The sequence below is a fragment of the Artibeus jamaicensis genome, unplaced genomic scaffold, assembly GCF_021234435.1.
Source record: "Artibeus jamaicensis isolate MK-2021 breed Jamaican fruit bat unplaced genomic scaffold, CSHL_Jam_final scaffold_847, whole genome shotgun sequence".
In the NCBI taxonomy this organism is placed as follows: Eukaryota; Metazoa; Chordata; class Mammalia; order Chiroptera; family Phyllostomidae; genus Artibeus; species Artibeus jamaicensis.
In genome coordinates, this window is record NW_026522057.1 from 10,358,923 (window position 1) to 10,376,634 (window position 17,712).

A 17,712-nucleotide genomic window follows, 5' to 3' on the forward strand; every position below is an offset into this window, starting at 1 on the left:
CCCAGCTGAAGGCCCTCATCATCGACAGTGGTGGTTAGGACCCCAGGCTTGGGCGGGGCCCAGGAGGACCTGGAAAGGCCCATCTCAGCACAGTAGCTGAGGACATAGGCTTGTCGTCCTACGAGCCCCAGTTTGAATCCCAGCCCGACCACGTACTGGTTGCAGGACCTCGTGTAAGGCCTTTATCGTTCGAGTCTTATGGCCTCCTTCTGCATTGCGGGTACAATACCAGCTTCTCAGGATAAAGCCCTGAAATGAGACATGGTGTGCACTGTGCTCAGCATAGTGCTTGGAACGCGGTAAATATTGAATAATGGTTCTGTGGCTGTTTCTCTGAGAGGAGCAGGGTCAGCATACAGCTCCACGAGCCCGGGCTGCTTCCCTTTCTCAGTCCGAGTTTCTGGGTCTGTAAAACGAGGACAAAAATTCTTACGGTTTAGGACTGTAGAGAGAATAATTACAGAAGTCCAGCAGTGTCTGGTGCTTGTAGGTACTCACTCGGAATATAACTGTCTTTCCAACTACGCGCCTGAGTAACAGGAAGTACTTCTGGAGTCCCCAGGAGTCGGAGAAGAAGGAGCGTCACCTTTAGCAAGCACAGGGGCTGGCACATATGTTGTTTTATTGGCTTTTCACCGCAGCCCTATTACTACGAATAGTGAGCCCTAATAGCAAAGATTACTACTGATTTATTTATCAGTAGTAATAAATAACAGAGTCTCCCCTTATCTGAGGTTTGTCCTTCGCAGTTTCAGATACCCATGGTCAACTGCAGTACAAAAACATTAAACTGATACTTCCAGAAATAAACAATGAGTTTTAAATCGTGCACCACCCAGAGTAGCTGATAAGCTCACACACCGTCCAGCTGTCTCCCACTCGGGATGTGACTCCTTCCTTTGTCCAGCGTGTCCACGCTGTATCTGCCACCTACCGTTCGTCACTTGGTGGCGGCCTCAGTTATCGGACCGTCACGGCATCACAGGGCTTGTGCCCCCGTCGCCCTTATGTTGCTTACTAATGGCCCCTAAGTGCACGAGCAGTGATGCAAGCAGTTTGCCTATGCCAAAGGGAACTCCTGACGTGCTTCTTTTAAGTGAAAAGGTGGACGTTCTCAACTTAATAAGGAAAGAAAATCGCATGCTCAGGTTGCTGAGATTTACAGTCTCACGAATCTCCTATCTGTGAGATTGTAAAGAAGGAAACAGAAATCCGTGCTGGTGTTGGTGTGTGCTCAAGCCGCACACGGTGCGGCCTCAGCTCATCAAGGAGCTTAGTGCAGGTGGGAAGGGCACCACCGCTGTGGCCGGGAGGCACGACGGCGTCATGGCTGGGCGGTCCTCCTCCTGCCAGAGGGTCAGCAGCAGCCTGGCGCTGTGTCCCAGGGCCCGCGTCACCCGCCCACCTCGCTGCCCCTCCTCACGTCCGCATCGCGTCATCTCACGTCATCACAGGGAGAAGGAGGGCGCGTGCAGTATGGTGAGATATTTTGAATCAGAAAGAGACAGTAGTCTCCGCATAGTGTCATATTGTTCTATTTTATTATTCTTGTTAATCTTTTGCTGTGCCTAATTTATAAATTAAGCTTTATCATAGGTAGGTATGTGTATATGTATATATATATATATATATATATATATATATACGCACACACACATATATATATGTAAGGTCTGGTGCATGTGTGTGTGTATATATGTATATAAGGTCTGGCGCTATATGTTGTTTCAGGCATGCACTGGTGGGGGGGTGGTCTTGGACTGTACCCTGTGGATAGGGGCCACCAGGCAGTCTGCTGTATTATTATTCCTACTTTATGGGTGAAAAAACTGAGGCTCCAAAAGAAGGCGCACTGCGTCCAGGTTGCCACAGTGCATCAGGGAGCTGGGACTCTTCGTGCTCTATCACACCGCTGGCACTGCGCGGCCTTGAGCTGTTGTTCGGATGAACTGCGAGGAAAAGAGCGGGTCGGGGAGGCAGGCCCAAAGGAGGTGTGGAAGGAGGACCGCACAAGTCTGGCTGGAGCGGGGGCTGCATGTGCACAAGGAGTGGGAAATAGAGTGAGTGAGCGTGGACCTGGTCATGGGGGCTCTTCAGTGCCAGTTAGCAAGAGGAAGCCATGACAGGTTAGAGAGCAGAGGTGCCCCCACCCTGGGTTGTTTACAGTGGAACCAGTCGGGAGTCTGTAGCAGTGACAAGAAGGAAGTGCTGAGGCTTTGGAACAGCAGGAAGCCGAGACGAGGAGCAGAAGCGTGGCCAGGGGACCATATCTGCCGGGGAGAGTTCTCAATGAAAGGGAACCGAGAGAGATACGGATGTCTATATATTCACTGATGTACGCATGACCTTAGATTCAGTTCAAGTACAACTAAAGAAATGTGTTAAATGTTTGCTATACAGAAGTTTTGGAGCTAAGCCCTGTGCAGAATAAAGTCCACAAAGCTCTTGGGGGTTTGGCACTGTTAAGGGGACAGTTTAAATATACAGATTCTTGCTGCACACTCCTGCCAGAAGATCCTTCTGGAAGCACACACCCACCTGATCAACTCACCCTCGAATCAGAACCCCCCCCCCGTGGCACCCCACACTCGCAGGAGCTAAACATCTCCTCCTGGTTCGCAAGGCTGTCGTGACCTCAACCCACCTCCTCAGTGACACCACCGCTTCAGTGACACTCCGGCAAAGCCAAATTTCTGCTGGCCCTGCACCTAAGCCCCCAGCCTCACCCTGTGCCTTCTGCTCTCCCTGGGACATCCTTCTGCCTCCAAAAGCTTAATCCTGAAATTCCCCGTCCCTCAAAGTCAAGTGCAGGTGTCAGCTCGCCCAGGAAGCCTTCCCCCATCCCCTCTCTGGGGTCACCTAGGTGTCATGTCTCCTCTTCTGAACTCCCACTGCCCATGGCCTGTATTTCCCATATGACACTGACCACTCTCTCCCTTTGTTTACGCTCCTGCCTCACCTCCCCCACCAGAGCTGTGGTCTCTGCACAGTTCACCTTCCCATGTTTCCCAGCTCTCAACACAGGGCCCCCAGCACCTGGCAGAGGTTCAGGAAGGGTCAGGTGTTGAAGGAATGAAGGAAGGAGGGAAGGAAGGGGATTGGTTCAGGTATGAAGGTATTAATAGTTATGTGACTCATAGTATGTCCATGATAGTCTCTTAGTAAATATTAAAGGGACAATGAGTGAATCGAGAGCGTAATGACTTTTTAGTGTTCAGGTATGCAAATCAGGAGGAGGTCCTTCCCCCTTTTCTACCTTAGAGGATCACTCATTCATTCATTCAATTCGTTCATTCCTGTAGCAGCTACCTGTCTAATACACGGTGACTGTGTGAGGCGCTGGCTTTGTACAGATGAGAGAAGGTGACGTGTGCACACAGTGAGTTGGTGGCATAAGGAGGAGGGGGAATGAAAGGTGGGATGGGAGGAGACCGGAGGTGCTGTCCTGGAAAAGGAGGCACTGGAGCTGAGATAGCAGGGAGAAGGGTGAAGGGGGGTTGCCAGGTGGCCAAGGGGGGAGACAGGCAGAGCAGTTGACCCAGGTGGTCAGGCTCGAGCTGGAAATGGGCCCGCGTGGCGGGAGGATCACCTGCAGTCTGGTGGAGGGGTGGGCAGCAGCAGGAAAGCTGGTGGAGCCCACGGCGGCGGAGCGTGAGAGCATTGGGGACTGTGGTGCCGGGTGCGGACCCACCGGGTGGGCCTGGGGGAGGAGAATGGGGCCGCCTGGTCTGGGAGCGCGGTGAGGAAACTGCCTCCAGGGTGTGGTCGGCAGTGGCAGTGCGGGTGGACGAGGAGGCACAGGCTCGGGAGAGATCTAACAGCCCCACCAGCCGGTCTCACTGTCCTCTGATCGTGGGAGCAAGGTTTCTCCTGTTTCCCCACCTTGCGCTGTGTGACACATGACGTGTAAAATACGCAGACAGGTGAAGAGAACCGCACACCAAACCCTGCGTGCCGACCACACTGACTCCGCTGTGGCGGGGATTTCGCCATATTTGCTTCCTCTCTTTTCCTTTTCTGTTCATCCTTTTTATTTCTGAATCACTCAAAAGGACACTGTGGCATTGTGACACTTCTTCCCTAAGTACTCGGCCTGCATCTTCCAAAGACAAGACTGCGCTCCTGCGAGACACAGCGGCATTAGCAGGCCCAAGACAGGCAGGCGCTTCCTGTAATTAAGGTTCAGGACGAGGGTTGGGGGGGAGCAGGCAGATCGGAGCAGCTGACAGGGCCAGCCCAGGAAATGGGACGGGGTTTCTGGGCAGGACGAGCACCATTATCACTTACCAGAACAGTGGGCTTGGGGGGTGAGCTGCTGGGGGCCAGAGGATCCCTTCCTAGCTGTCAGGACCAGAGAATCCAGGCACAGACAGGAACCGCCCTCCCCTGGGTGCCGCAGCAGGGACTCTAAAGTCCTGGGTGTGCTGAGTGTGTGTGTGAGGACCCCAAGATGGGGATAGTGGGGAGAAGGTGAAGACAATTCAGTCCTCCACCTGGAACCCTCGTGAGGCCAGTGCCAAGGCAGCAGAGGGCTTCCCAGCTCTACTGAGCACCAACGAAAGGTGCAGACAGCAGCAGGGCGCTGTTCCCTTCCTCATTCTGCGCCCCCACCCCAGCTCGCCATTCGCCATTCGTCATTCGCCATTCGGTACATGCAGCATCTTAGGTTGGCTCTTTGGTACTCAGGGTGCTCTCTCCCTCCCTCCCCCTCCCCCCCACTCTCCCTCTCACCCCCTCTGTCCCCCTGTGGCCTCCTCTTTCTCTCTCCCTCGCTAATAACCAGCAGCAAATTGTTAAGGGGATTCATAATTAGACTCGATTAAGGCAAACACAAAAAGCCCCTTTTGTGTTTGAGTCCTTCTTCAGAGTCAGGTTTAGCTATTATTTTTAAATGTGAAAGTCTTTATAGATTTTTATAGAAAAATCAATACTCTTTTTAAAAATTCAAAATGCAAACAAGAAAGCAGTTTAAAAAAATAGGTATCAAAGGGCCCCATAATCTTACTTTGTTCCTCTCCACACACCGTCGATATTCATTCTACTTTGTATGCCAATATTCCGTGAAGCAGATGCGAGACACGTGGTTTCCAAAACAAGAGCATCCGCCTGCGTGGCTCACTAACTCTCCTTTTGTGTCACTGTGGAATCGTACGTTACCCTCTTATCGTGTCGATATATATAGATCACCTGCCTCTTCCTGTCTGGTGGCCACGGGGAATTCTAGTGTATGCACAACCGTAATTTATTTAACTACTCCCCTGGTGACAAAGCCTGAATATTTTCAGGTTTTTCACTCCTGTAAACATCCTTATGCATGAATCTTCAAACAGCCGTCCAATTATTTTCTTAGGATATTTTGTTAGAAGACATGTACAAGGTACATGACGTCAAATTTCCCCCTAGAGAATGCAACAATGGACACCCCCAAAAAGCCTGCTTCCCCACGCAGCGTCTGTAACGTAGCCAGTCCTGCTAAAGTCACCAGTTTGATGGACAAAATGATACTAAGTTGTCTTTGCTCCTTCCAGTTCTTTGTACATTTTCCTCTGGGGAGTTTGTTTGCTCATGTAGGATGTTCCACTGGTTCATTTCTAAATAGTCTCTCATTTCAGTGTAGATTTCTTTTTAACCTGAGTACTTCATGGATTTTTTCAGAAGTTATTACACAGTTATACACTTTCTATGATCTTTTTGTTATTTTTATTTTCAGTGCATGTGCCCTTTTGACTTCTTGAATTTTTGTCTTATTTATGTTCTATGAATGTCTGAAGAAAGTGAAAAGAATGCAGGCTTTTACATATTTCTTTTACATCAAGTGCACTATGCTTTCTTCCGCACAGACATAGTATGTTTTTTTTTAATTGTTTTTCTTTATTTTCAGCTCTTCCTGTCGTTAGCTGACTTGATTTAATTGGCTTCGTTTTTCCTCTAGTGATTTACAAGTTCTGTATCCTATTTTTATTCTGCCAGTGATCTTGTGTTTTCCTTACTTTCATTTTCAACAGTATTTACCCTGTTTTTCTCCCTCCTTATTTTGGAAGTCTTGTTTTTGTTTCTTTCAAGGAAACTGCATTGTGTGTGCATGTGTGCTTTTGACAGCCCCCTGGCTTTTCTCGGTGCAGGGGCATCTTGCCCCTTCCCGGGAACACCGGTTATGTTCTGCTCGACAGCGCCCCCTGCCTCTCCCTGCACTAACTGCACTTCAAATTGCCAGAATGGTCTGACACTTTGGTCAGACTATTCAGCGGGACTCCTTTGAAAGGCTAATTTTCTTGGCATCCCAGGACTTTTGTCATTCCTTCGGTATCCGTTTGTATTGGAGACCTGGGCTCTGGCACCAGCCCACCTGCCCTAGCTCTGTAGCTTGGGAAGCCCCTCGAGCACGCACTCCGCATGTCAGTTCTCACATCTGCAAAACGGTGCCTTCACATCGCACCCGCCACCTCCGTTCACTAGGAGGGTTAAGTGAGTTAACGTATCTTAGAACATCACGTGGGCATGTAATTCCCACATGATGAGAGGATGCACCAGCAGCCAGACAGGTGGCTGTGGAGACACCCCTCGCGCCCCCAGGACATCAGGCTGTGGTTTACCACTTAGCCACAGGTGGTGGGTACCAGGCCCTTGGTGGGAGCAGGTGTCAAGCACTCTTCCCCGTGGGTGTGCTGGATGGGAAGATACAAGACAGCCCACGGGCCAGTCCACAAGACTGTTCCCAGGGGCACAGACCAGAGAAAGCCTGTGGATGCCTCCCTCCATTCTGACCCAGCCCCGACCAAGTGCTGGAGGTGACCAGAGGGATCTGTGGTCAAGCTCAGCCCAGCAGTCTGGGCAAGGACAGTCCCCTTCCAGGGATGCCCTGGAGGGATAGTGGTGGCTGCCAGGATCAGTGGTCAGGCTGACCCCTGGGTGGGCTTCAAGCAGGAATGTCGACCCTTCCTGGGTGTGTGTGACCAGAACGGGCTGGCAGTCAGACCCTGCCCTTGAACACAGGGCGCATCTGCAGCGTTTTGTCTCTGACTGCCAAGAGCGGGACGGGCGGGCCGGTCAACACTGCCCAGACCTGGCAGCTGATAACAGGAGGGCAGGCCAGCAGGCTACGCCTTCCACATCGCTCTTTCCTGTGTTGTCAGCACCTGGAGCATGGAAGTTTCATCGCACGTGGGTGGGACCTCTTTTCAATGCCCAAAGCCAGGCCAGAGTTTCCCTTTTTATAATCAGTGGACCAGCTCAGATGAAAATTGAAGAAGAGAGGAAGACAAAGCCTTCTCCTCGTGGGCCTGCCCTCGCCCTAACATTTGTCAGATACCTACGGCATACCGGGTTCCAGATCAGTTACTGTTGTCCCCACTTTATAAATGAGCTCATTGAGGCCCGGAAAGGATGACTGTCACTCAACTACCCAGTGAGGTGGGTTTCATTCCCGTTCCGTCTGGCTCGTCTCCTCCCGCCCTGGGCAGCCATTCTGACCCTGGTTATTACCACTTAACAGACCACGAACACCTCGGACACCGCTCTGGGCCACACTGTGTACACATGCGGCGGAAACATGCAGGTCAGCCAAGGCCAGTCCTTGTCTCCCAGGGTCTCACTGGTAGGGGCAAGTAGTCACACATGTGCTCCAAGACCAGGCTGATGCTGTAAGCAAGTGCAAATCAAGGTCAGTAACAGAAGAGAGAGAGAAGTTCCGCCTGGAGGTGTGAGGCGAACATTCAGGTGGAGGAGGATGAAGGCATGAACACGGGGGAAAGATACGGTTTGTCCTAGAGCGAGTCCTCCCGTGATGTGGGGGAGGAGGGAGGATAAGGTTTCTCGGGTGCAAAGGGGTCTCCGAATGGATTTCTCACTATAATGAGGATCCATGGGAGTATTTAGAAGACAAAAATGACATTCGGTTCAATTAAAAATCCTGGAGCATGTAGGTACAAAGAAGAAACCATCTTTTCCCTTGAAGACCTCAGTCGTACAGATAGATGTGTTCGGACTTAAGAACGGAAATAGAAAAACTGACTGAAGTGGCTCCGGCAGGCGGAGGTTCGCTCTCCTCCCGGAACAGTGTCTGGGGTTTCCCTCCAGACCTTGTGCTCAGGACGCCATCACCTTCCTCCCTCTCTGCCACCCTTGGGCTTTCCTCCTCCTGGCTGCCAGTCAGCTGCTCCAGCTCCGGGATTTACACGCGTGTTCCAGTTTCAAAGAAGAGGGGACAGGAGTGAGCACACAGCTTTCTTCCACTGAGAGTTGGCGTCTTTATTTGGGACGTCTTTAACCTTAGAGACATCATCCCACGTTCCATTAGATGGCACTTGCTGTGCCTGGCTGAGGGAAAGTGGGAAGTCAGTTTTGTTTTGCTTCTAGAGCTCCAATAGTAAAGACAGACGAGAGTTTTGGAAGTGGGAGCACCGATAAGCCAGCCAGTGGTGTCTTACAGATTCTAACAGGATGTGATAAATGCTACGGTGGACATATGTTTTGAACACAATAAAGAAGCATTTGCAAGGATGGTTCATAATTCCAGGTGGCATCTGGGGGCAGGGTGTTAGGAAGAGGAAGCCCTGCTCTCTCGGCCCTTTAAATGACAACAGCGGTTCACCACGCAGGGTGGAGGTGAGGACCTTGCAAACGTGGGAGAGAAAGGACGGCATGAGCCTACACAGGTGCTTGTGGAAGAGCTCGTTGTATGGCATGACGTGGTGTCTCTGCTTCACGGAGAGCCATGGCAGCAACGCAGAGGCTGAATTGGCTACAAAACCCGAGGAGCATCTCCTATAACTGTTTGAGGGTCCTGGTTACATTCGGAAGAACAAAGTTTTGTGTCTTGAACTCAGGTTTTGTTGGGGTTGAAAGCGCTGCATGTCTGCCTACCTGGGGAGAAAGGGAGGAAGGGTGGCGGGGGGTCCTCAGTGCTTCCGCTGCAGAGGTCCGAGGCCCACGAAGGCTGGAGAACTTACTGTTCCTGGAAGCTCTGACTTTTGCTCCTAATGCCCATGTGGTCATAAACTCATATTTAGCTAATAGTCCTAGTTTGTTGATTTTTAATCATAGGGATTAATGCCGGGAGCAACCTGGAAGCTCCATCTTTGGCTTTTGGTCACACAGCAGTAGGGTTACCAGGAAGGCGGGGCACGGTTTTGATTAACCAGAACCCCTGCCCAGTGGCGCTCATCTTCCCGGGAGGATGCTGGACTAGACACAACATCTGGCTGTGCCTGAAGCCCAGATCCCCCCGCTGCAGCGTCCTGTCAGTCATCGGGCAGCAATCCCCCACGGCGATCAGCACAGCTCCCCTCTAACCCGCAAGCGGGCAGTTGGCCCAGAGGAGGCAGAAGGCACCAGAAGTGAAGCTTCTGTTCACAGCTCTTGCCAGGAATCGGGGCTGCGGGTTTAGCAGCTTCCCAAAGGTTTCTTTTTGAGCAGTGACAGGAAAGCTAAACCTTAAACAGAGAAGGTCCGTGTACTTGCACTGTTAGAGGTGACCTCCTGAAGGAACCGAACAGATAAGCACATACACAGTGTGGGGGGGGGGGTTCCTTTGTCAGATTTCAGGTTTCAGCAAATCGGGGAACAGTCCAAAAGAGCTCAAAAGGTTTTTGAAGGAGAGGATGTAGAGAACCTGGTAGGTATAGATGCAGCTTTCAAAGTGGTGGTGCTGTCTGGCAACTTAGTTTTTCATAGACGGCCTCTAGAAAGAGAAACACAAACTGCTGCGAATTATCCCAGAATAATAATCCAGCCGAGCTACACTGGATGGCGGCACCAACCACACGTCAGCTCTGCCACCATCTTGCAGTCCCACAGCTGAATCCTGATATCTCTTAGGGGGAGATAAACAGCTCAGCCAAAGAAATGCAGAATGTTGGTTGGCCACCCTGGACTAGTATGGATCTCCCTCCCTTTCAAAAGGTAAGTACACAAATAAGCAAAATATAAAATAAAATGTGGCGGCACTTAAAACATACCATTCTCAAAAAAGAGAGCCATTTCTCTAAAGAAATAGGAATGTTTTTCTGAAAGGATTTTACAGTAGTAGACAGAAGAACATTTAAACGAGTATATAGGTAATAATCTCATTTGAAGACAAGCAGTGGTGATAATAAGTAGCAGAAGACGGATGATGAAAGGGGGAGCTCCTGAGATGGAAGGACCGCGATGGACGCCAGTGCGAGATGTGGAGAAGTTCGATAGGCAGTAACAGTTAAAATCCACAATAGCAGCACTTGCCTTGTAAGAAATATAAGCATCGAAGTAGAAAATACGCTGGAGAATCTTTCTGAGACTATGGGGGAAAATTATGAAAGTGTGGAAAAAATGAAAGAAAAGTTGCCAACTGGGGAAGACAGAGTACCAGTCCAGGCAGATCAATGAAGGGGAACAGTGAGCAAATGGAGCAGGTGTAATATAATACAAAGTGTCAGCTCCCTGTCCTGAGAAGAGGGGGTAGGGTGCAGAAGGACGGAAGGACGGAAGGACGGAGGGAACAGAGCCGAAACTCCCTTGGTGAACTGAAAGGAATCCCTGAGTTCCAGGCAAAATGATTTAGACGCACTGCAATGAAAAACAAAACTGTTCCAAGGATAATTTTAAGAAATCCCTAAAAGCATTTGGCAAAATGTACTCATACAGCTAAACACAATTAGCCCTAATCAAACAAAATAGTCATTTATGAAAAACAGGAAGCACGACTAATCCAACTCTCCTGAAATTTCTCCGTGATATCAAAAGCCAAAGCCAGCGGTGTGATGAGACTCAACCATGGTTGATCCAGCCAGGACACGACATGCACAAAAGCCACAGGAAACGGTCCCACAGGCCCCTTGAACTCTAGGCCAAATGACAGCCCCCGAAGATAGCAGGTCCCAATGCCTAGAACCTATAGATGTTACTTTGTAGCATTTATAAAAGGGTCTTTGCGAGTGTGATGAAGGATTTTTTTAGAGCGTTTGGGTGGGCCCTAGATGGAGTCACACCTGTCCTTACAAGAGGGAAGCTGAGGAAAGTTTCATATACACGGTGGAGAAGATGACAGGAGAACAACATAGAGACTGGAATGATGCAGCCGCAAGCCAAGGAATGCCCACAGCCACCAGCAGCTGGAAGAGGCAGAGGACAGACTCTCCCCGAGAGCTCGGCTGCAGTGTGGCAGCACTGATTTCAGACACCTGGCCTCCAGAACGGTGAAGAGTAAATTTCTGTCACTTTAAGTCACCAAGCTTATGGTACTTTGCTGGAGCAGCCACAGAGAACTGAAACAGATGTGTGATGTTAGCCTCTCGAGACGTTCAGGAGAAGACTACACTGAGAACAATGAGCCTGAAAGATGATATTTAATGAGTCTGCGTGGGGGCGACTTTCCTCGCAAGTCCCCCCAGCCGCCATGGATAAGAGTAATCATGACTGAGACATGATGTGATCTGCTTGGGGAGGAGAAGTGGCCATTTTCCCAGAGGAAAAAGGCCGTGAGCAGTGGCCAGTTTCTCAGGGGAGAAGGTGTTGAGCTCCCTCCTCCAGGGCCTTTTATTGGGTTCTAATACACAGGAATACAGGGCAGCAAGGATCAAACAGTAGATAACATTTCAAAGAAATCTGAGGGTTTCAGAGTCTGTCAGGAACAGAGTTTTAGGGTTTCCTGCTAGAACCCTTAACATATGAATGAAAGCACTCTTAGCAGAGCAGATTTCACAGGTTTATCAGGAAGTCTTTGTGATGCCAGATTTCCCCCAAGACATGCTCTAGCAAGGCAAGGAGCTGCACCTCTCCCCATCAGGTATTCAGGCTTAAGGGGATTAGAGCCAGGAAGCACTTCTCCCAGAGAACATGGGGACTCAGGCTTTGTCAAAACTGGGAGGCGAGAGTCCATTGCTCTTTGTTGCAGCCCCCCGAGTCCTTCCATGAAGGCCTCCCAAGTGATCGAGTCTGGCTTAGGTTGCCCCCAACTGTGAGGGGTCTTACCTGTCATTGACTTCCAACCAAGCTTTGGGGGCAGGGAGAGGAAACTGAGGCAGCATTTACTACCAGAGACAAGCTTTGTCTCCTTTGGCTCGCATTCCAGAAGTAGTCTCTAGCCCTTAGCCACAGGGAGTCGAGATACAATTTCTAGAACCAGGCACAGCAGTCCACAACAAGTCTGTACTTCCTGACTATATTGTCAGTGGTTCGATACTAGGGAAAGTCAAATGGTTTCAGCTTTCCTGTCTTACATATGCTGGGAGTGAAGTGGTATGTTATTTTTCTTAAATTCGATAATTAGAGAAAACTCAAGTTCAGGAGTATTTTTGAGAATGTTCAAAGATGCTTAAAGTAGAATTAGAAACAAAATGTGTAGTTTGCAATCACTGGAGAAAATGTGAAAACTAAGAAATATTACGGAAAAGGGAAATAGCAAATATACGAAACAAAAGCATAAAGCAGGATGATGGAAATTAGCTTGCGTTAGCAATAATCACTAACTGAGATAACAAATAACCCCGAATCTTGTGTTTTAACTTAGCAAAGGTTAATTCTTCACTCGTTGTACAAGTTGTGAGCCCATCTGCAGTGGGCCAGGACTCCGGGCCAGAAGGTGGGCGCCTCTTCCACTAAGTAACTCAAGGTTCCAGGCCCCGTCCACGTGAGCGCCTCACCCGTCATCCAGGGCTTCCTCACATCCGACCAGCTGAGGAGGGAAGAGAAAGCATGGGAGAGTGGTACAGAGCCGTTTAAGAGTCAGGCCTTCCCCCCACCTCCCACTGACCAGAGCGTGTTTTACAGCTCACCTGGCTCTAAGGCAGGTGTGCCTAGGAGGGAGAGGAAATAAGAGTCAGTGAACACGAAACATCATGGCTGCCACCAAGAACGAACATGTCTCTCTGGGGAGAAGTCACCCCAGAGAGAAGCCCCAGGATGATGGTGTACAGGAAGAGGAAGCCTCTGTTGTTACATGTGGAGCGATTACTTACCAGCCTGCGGGCAGGGAGGAAGCTGTAAGGAGCCGCGAGCTGGCGCCCACAGGAAAAACTTCCATATTGCAAGGAAAAGATTCTCCAGTTAAGAAAAATGCTACTAAACAGAAGAATAATAAAATATTCAAAGTAAAAGTTCGGGACAAAGGAATAGCATGAGAACACAGAAAAGCAGCAGGAATCACAATAATCACAATATTTTACCTTTCTTTAAAAAGGTAAAATTCAAGGTAAAAAGAAAACATTAAGTGGGACAGAGGGAATTAGTTCACGTAATGAGATTCACAGTCCATAGCAATGCTAAAGGTCATGAATCTTTATGCTACAAATAACATAGCTAAAAAACGTGAAACAAAAATCTGTTGGAAATACGTGGAGAAATTGACAGACTTTAACACATCTCTCTTAGTCAAGTAAAAACAAAGAAATAGAGCAAAAATAGAATTTGTTTTAGGTGATTTTACCATTTATTGATTCCACACTACGTACAAAGTATGTACATAGTATAAAAGTACTCTGTGCTAGGCACTTTATATATGATTCCATTTGCAATAATCCCCTTGGTCTGACTAGAAGACATTACTGCCATCTTTCAGAGGAATACACTGAGGCTCTGCAAGGTCCCCCGATCAACTCTCGCAGACCTAGTATTTGAACCCAGACCTTTGCCTCCAGAGCCACCGTTTTTCCCACTTTGTTATAAAGACTCTTCAGGAGCCACGGAGCCTTTCATTTTATAGAAAACATTTCTTCCATGAAGGACAGAGACGCATGTGCCTCCCACAGAATCCCTGACACTTCAGGGCAGGTTCCGGCTAATGATAGGCAGCCACAGAGTTTTCGTGTGCAGGGTGATGATGAAGAAAAGGCAAGCGGTCCAGGCTCACCCAGCACGTCAGAGCGCCACACGAGGCAGTAGCCAGAGTCTGGCGTTTGCGCTCTGCCCCAACCTCCCAGAACAACGGCCGCTTCAACTTCCCGAGTGCCTGAAGCCCGGGTCCGTTCTTCCACTTATGAAAATAACAAAAGAATCTTTTTTTTCTATCGAATAGCAGCTGGCCTCAGGAAGGAAGAGCCTCCAATTTTGCTCTAGACACAAACGCTTGCTTTGGGCTTTGGTCCGTCTTCTCTGTTTTTGTTCTTTGGGTAGCATGACGCTTTAATTATTATTGTCTGCTATTACAATCTGGTTTAATTGTTGGTTTGCGGCTCTGGGGCTCAGAGGGGGGCATTTTATAAAATAAGGATTATTTTCTTACTGTCATTTCCAGTGTCACTAAGGACAATTTAAGCCGCCTTCTCATTTTGGGACAGGAATGATTGCTGACCCTCTACCCCCTACAGCAGATGGTCGTCCAACATGCCATTTTCTCTTTCACCTGTCACTTCCCCTGATGTAAAGATCCACTGTGACGACTCGTGCCGGTGGTCATGCAGTGGTGACAGTTGCTTGGAGCACCCCCAGTCCTTTCATATTCTGGGGCCCATTCAGAAGGCAAGGGGAATCGACATGGCAAGATGCTGTAGGTTTCTTTTCCTCGTATTGTTTTTCCATCTCTTTTGCAAGAGAGGCAAAAGAGATGCAGGATGCAGATGAGCCACCTGTAAGCCATGAGGGGGGCAGACTCCAAAAAATGCCCAATGTGTTCAACTTTCCTTCAGAACAAGAGAACTGAGGACCTGAACCCCGGAAGCAAGTTTTGCCTGTGGACAGCCCTGGGGAGGTGCCAGCCCTACAACGAGAATCTGGTGCTCGCCTCACTTGTCAGAGTTAGCCCGGTGGTGTGTCAGTTCAGGTGGTGTTTGCTGGTGGATCAGTTTAGGGCTGCTGCACACTCGCAACAAACTGAATGGCTTAAAATCAATTTCTGTTCCCAGAGTTCTAGAGTCTGGAAGTCCAAAGTCTAAGTGTCAGGAGGGCCGTGCTCCCTCTGAAGACTCTGTAGAAGAATCTGTCTCATGTCTCTCTCCTGGCTTTCGGGGGGCGGCCAGCAATCCTCGGTGTTCTTTGTCTTGTGAACACATCACTCCAGTCTCTGCCTCCGCCTTCATAGGGTCTTCTCCCCTTGTCTCCTCAGTGTCTCCGCATCCAAATCTCATGCTCCTTTCTCTTATAGAGACATCAGTCCTTCAGTTTAGGGTCCACCCCAATCCAGTATGACCTCATCTTAACTTCATTTCATCTGCACATTCAGAAGTACTGGGGGGTTAGGGCTCGCACTTATCTTTTGGGGGGAGATAATTCAACCTACTGTAGGTGGTAGGGGGGCATGTGCAGGGTAGGAGACTTCCAGGCAGAGGGGAGCCCCCAAAGCCAGAGAATAAGAAGGAGCTGGGTGAAGGGGGAGAGGAATGGGAGAAGGCGGCTAGAGCTGCTCCTCAAGGACTCGAGGTGTCCCCTAGAACGTCTGACGTTCGTCTGTTGGGAAAGAGGAACAATGACTGGGGTGGGTGTGTGGTTCAGAAAGGTCACCTGGCCCTGGTGGGAACGATGGACTGACCAGGTGGCAGGGAGTCTGGATCCAAGGAGGCCAGTTACACTCCTTCTGTCTCTGCGTATGCAGGTCCCTGTCTTGCAAGCTCCTTCCTCTCAATGTCCTCATTCTTTTCTTCAAAACTGCTTCAGACACTTGCCTCCCTCGAGAAGAAGATGTAATCAAGGAAAGGCCTTTGGCCCTGGCTGGTGGGGCTCAGTTGGTTGGAATGTTATCTCATAGACCAAAAGGTTGTGGGTCTGATTCCTAGTAAGGGCATGTACCCAGGTTGTGGGCTTGAACCCCCGGTCAGGGCCTGTACGAGAGGCAACCAATCAGTGTTTCTCTCTGCCCTATGTACCCCTTCCACTTTGGAACCAGACAAACGTGGTTTGAATACGGCCTCTGACCCTTACTAGCTGTTGACCACCCCCCAACCCGTTCTCTTCAAGCTGCCTGTGTTAGCCCTTGGAGATTTCACTTCCCCATCAGCAAGATGGGGAAAACCGACTCTAACCTGCAGGGTTTTTTTAAGGATACAAGTACAACATACATGAAGTACTTGGCATATAGACATTTCCACAAATGCTTAGTTTTCTTCCTCCCCCAGTTATTTGGATAGCACTTTATTCAGCCCACGCTTTTAGTGCCTATTGTGCATATTATTATGTTCTGTTTGTCTCTTTCAATCAGCAGCAGCAGCCTCCAGGGCAAAGACAGAGCCTCCGCATTCCCACAGCTCTCCACGCAGCGCTGGCACACTCCAGCCCTCTCCCCTGGCCTGTGTTGTGTCTGTGGCTCAGAAACAAACACACATGCACACACGAGGCATCTACGGGAAGGAACGCCTCGCCACGGGTGGTGGGGGCGGGGGTCCTCCAACTGTGCTCACTATTTCGAAAGCCAAAAGAAGACCCAGATGTTTACCGCAGGGGAGCGGCTCGGGCACACCCAGACGTCTGTTTGGGCTCAGAATTATCCCTATCGATCAGAACCTCTCATTAGCATTTTATACACTGATTTTTCTAAGATAATGAAAGTCCTCAGTAAGAGTTCTCATAAATGTGGTTGGTTTGCCAAAGTGTCTTCATGGGCCATCATCAAGGATTTAATCATGCAAGGGGTCGCTAGACCCTGCTGCAGCCCCCTAGCTAATTTTCCTGCAACACACTCTTGACCTCGCCAATCTATTCTACCTGGGCGGTGAGTGATGTTAAAATGTAAATCAGCTCCTGTCAGGCCCCAGCGTAAAATTCCTTAACGACTCACTTCCCTTAGCCTGTAGAAGGAAGTCCAAACTTTTCCCTGACCCACAGGGCCCTGCCTAACTGGCCTCTGCCTGCCTCTCTTGGCCCAGCAACAGCCTCAGTGGCCTTTCCTTTGCTCAGACACTCCCGGCTGGTTCCCTTTCGGGGCCTTTGCACATGCCGCCCTTTATCCACAGAAAGCTTCCTCCCCCCTCTTCCCCTGCCCTGCTCCTCCCTGGGCTGGCTCCCTTTGAGCTTCACCTCTTGCTTGAATGTCACCTCCTTGCTGACGTCTTCCCTGGCCACTCTCCACACTGCATTTGCCACAGCTGATCATCTCTTCACAGGCTTGTGTACAGGGCCCATCTCCAGAAACAAGTGGAAATGACGCCCTATCTGTCATCTTCACCATTATCTCCCAGCGTCCAGCACTTAGGAGGCGTGGGAGTAAATGAGTGCACTCAGAGGTCTGGACCCGCAGCCCCTAGCCTTTCGGTTGCCTGCTCGAATCGTTTCTATGCTCAGAGGACCTTGGTCTCCCTGCTCTTCCTCCTCCTGCCACTTCTCCTGTCCTCATCCATGCCAAGCCTTTGACTTTGATTATCAGATCAACCAGGCTGAATGCAATGGACTGGTGCTTTTAATTCATGGTCTTGAATGTCAGCCCTTTACCCTCCTGTATGATTCACATGTGAACTGTTGATTGCTGATGGGGCCTCTCCGGCGCACGCCTGGCTCTCGGCCACAGGCGCCTCCTTGTGGAGGTGTGAGCAGCATTCTCGGGGGGGGGGGGGGGGGAGCCTTATTTACAGTCTGACCTGCACCATAATTTTACCATGTAATTCTGGCCTGCTTTCTAACCAGCCCTGACCTCGGGCAAGGTAGTTAACCTCTCTGAACCTCATATTCTCATTTCTTAAGACACAAGTGATGCTACCTACAAAATAAAGATGTTGTGAGGATTTAATGGGATAATGCGTAAGTGCCTTGTACATGGTGCTCATTTCATAAAATGTTTTCTTCCATTTCTCCTTAGCCGCCACAGTCTTTCTCTTC

General features: G+C 49.7%; 1 protein-coding gene across 1 annotated transcript in view; it reads left to right on the forward strand.

Moving 5' to 3' along the window:
• Positions 1 to 17,712, forward strand: part of CSMD2 (CUB and Sushi multiple domains 2) — a 546,707-nt gene that overhangs the window by 396,320 nt on the left and 132,675 nt on the right. The window lies entirely within an intron of this gene.